This window comes from Sorex fumeus, unplaced genomic scaffold (genome assembly GCF_029834395.1).
Source record: "Sorex fumeus unplaced genomic scaffold, SorFum_2.1 ptg000006l, whole genome shotgun sequence".
NCBI classification, from domain to species: domain Eukaryota; kingdom Metazoa; phylum Chordata; class Mammalia; order Eulipotyphla; family Soricidae; genus Sorex; species Sorex fumeus.
The window spans coordinates 31,477,350-31,480,548 of record NW_026606063.1 but is presented as its reverse complement, the minus strand read 5'-3'; positions in this window follow the sequence as shown (position 1 = coordinate 31,480,548).

The following is a 3,199-nucleotide window of genomic DNA, read 5'->3' as shown; positions in this document are numbered from 1 at the left end:
GGCGTGGTTTAACACATAGTCCATTTGCTTTTCTCCTCCAAGCGGGTGGCGTTCTGTGCTAAGTTCTTGTGCTTCCGGGGCCGTGGCCATGCCGGAGAGCCGCTCGTGGGGGGCAGCTGGTGACCTCGGTCGGGCGTGAGGGACGGCCCAGAACGCCCCCCTTCCCATGAGGCCCCTGCCGCCCCCCACCCCCGGCTCAAACCTGCTGTCCACAAGGCTCCCGTGCGGCCGCCATCTTTCTTTCCAGAGAGGAGCGGGCGAGTCCACAACTACATTTAATTTCAAATTTTGGTTTCCCAATGTGGCAACTGTGATCACGTGGATTTCTACTGACCCAGGGTCAAATATCTTCTCAGATATTTGCTGTTTGCTTAATATTGGGAAAAATATTTTTTCTGTTTGAATGTTATTTTCTTTGAAAATATTGAGAATTAGATTTGTACTTAAAATAAGGTAAAGGTAAAGGTAAAGGCCCTCCCGTTGATCGTCGATTTGCTCGAGCGGGCCCAGTAACGTCTCCATTGGAGACTTTGTTGTTACTGTGTCTGGCATATCGAATACTCTCGGTAGCTTGCCGGGCTCTCCAAGAGGGGCGGAGGAATCGAACTCGGGTCGGCCATGTTGGCCGCTTGTAAGGCGAACGCCCTACCCGCTGTGCTATAAATAACTTGTTTTTATGTAAGTGCTATGGATTTTAGACAAATGCATTTATTAGAATATATTTAACATAGGCTGGTAGAATATCTCTTGGATACCTAATAATAAACTAATAATTATTTTTAAATTTATTTTTTATTGAACTACTATGAGATACATAGTTTCAAAGTTGTTCATGATTGAATTTCAATCAATCAAATCTAACACCTGTCCCATCACCAGTGTACATTTCTTACCTCCAATGTCCAGTTTCCCTCCTTTCACCCCAAATCCCTATCTGCCTTTATGGTAGGTATTTTCCTTTCTCTCTCCCTCTCTCTCTCTCTCTCTCTCTCTCTCTCTCTCTCTCTCATTCTTTCTCTTTCTCTCTAATTCTATAATGTCCTTTTTGTACATTAGTTCATATTTCTCTGTAGCATTTGTTTGTTGTCATCATGGGAACAGTCACATCTCTGTGAATAAGTCAAGAAAGGAACAGAAAACTTAAGTAATAAGTTTAAGGAAAGTCAGCTACTATATGACATCACTGGAGTCAGGTCACTCTGGACTAAAGCCCTTAATTCTTCCAGCCTATATATTCTCACTTGGTCAACACAGCTGTTCATTAAACACCTAGAAACCACCCTTGAAAATGAATCTTTGAATGAGATCATTTGATTAGGTCAACACTGAGAATAACAACTTAAAATCAGATTTAGCAGCTGTTAATTATGGGAACTGTACATTTGGGTGGTACAAGTACTACTTTTAAAGAAGCTAGTGAACCTGAGTGTGTGACATTTGTTGGCATTGCCCTGGCCTCATTAGAACCCTCTTCCTGTTTTGTTTGAGGAGACTTGTAGTTTGCACCAAGTGAGAGCCAAGCATAAAGGTTCTTCGGGCTTGAGTTGCTTTCCCTGAGTTTCTTAGTGGCCACTCTAGCCCAGAGGATTTTCTCCTGATCTGCTAGTCAACCTGTTTGCCCTTTGGAGTGAGTGTAACCCTTGGACTTTGTCCCCCTAAAACCGCATTTATCACTTGTGTTTATGTGTTTATACAACTGCTTACATTGATTCCTGGGTTCATGTCCCCTCTGTTTAAACTGCTTTTTAGAGGCAGTAGCTCTGTGCCATTAATCTTGGGATCCCAGCATCTCCCATTAGTCCTATCAGATGGTTAGTGCTCAGCAAATGTTTAGGACATTGAATCAATCTATTTTTTTCCCTCCCAGTTAAGCCCCTTCACCTCATCTATCTAAACTAGTCAAGACGGTTCTCCAGTCGAAAGGTTATTAACAAATGGCACCAACGATTTTATTTAAAGTAGTCCTATTTACCCAGTGAGTGTGATGTAAAAATGGGTTTTGGTAAATGTGTATGTAAGAGGATGCATATAAAAGTGGAGAAAGGGCTGAAGAGATAGCTCAAAGGGTTGGAGTGCATGCTTTGCCTTTCAGTCCTGGGTTTAATCACTTGTACCACATCGTCCCCACAGTATTGCCAGGAGTGACCCCCAAACATTGAACCATACCTAGCCACGGAGCACCTCTGAATGTGAGCCATAAACAAACAATAAATAAGTTAAATAAACAAACAAATGCCTGGTGAGAAGTGTGTTATGTTGGAGTATGAGAGACCTGGGATCTGCTTCAGATCCACCATTAACTCCCTATGGGGTCCCTGACTAATCACTAAATTACTCAGCCTCAGCTTTCTTATCTGAGTTATCTGTTGGATTGTGATTAACATCTGAGTCTCTGAGTTTAGGAAGAAGAATCTGGGCTTGAAGTTTGGCTACAAATTTGTATCTTGGGAAAGTTACTTAACTTCTTTGCCTCAGTTTCCTTATCTGTTCAGAATAGCTTCTATCTCAACAGGTTCTTGTGAGGTTGCATTTGGTGAATGCAAAGTGGTTTGCACATAATAAAATTTTCCCAAGTGTCAGTTTTACCCACTACTATAATCCTAGGATTTGTTGGAACACTAGAAAAAGATAATGCAGATGTACCTAATTCCTAAAAGGAAAAGAATTTAAAATAGATAATTATTTTTTGTTTGTTTGTTTTCTTTTTGTCACACCCAGCAATGCTCAGGGGTTATCCCTGGCTCTGCACTCAGGAATTACTCCTGGCGGTGCTTGGGGGACCATATGGGATGCTGGGGATCGAACCCAGGTCGGCTGGATGCAAGGCAAACACCCTACCTGCTAGGCTCCAGCCACATAGATAATTATTTTTAAAAAATTAAAAAAACAAGTTGAGTTTACATGGCTTACAATAATTTTAATGTTTATGCTTTGTAATGTGCTAAGTAACTGTATCTCCACACCACCAAAGTTCTCCTTACTTGACTCCATTTAGTTAGTATCAATTTGGGAAACGTCAATAAAACAGAAACAATCATTTCAGTGATAGAGGAGAAAGCCAATCATTTTTATATGTTTATACTTGACTTTCGAAGTTTAGCAATTTATTTTATGCTACGGATATGAAATATAAAATTATCAGTCCCTCACTTCTCCCCCAGGAATCTTCCTTTTTATTCCATTGTTTCCCATCAGCATG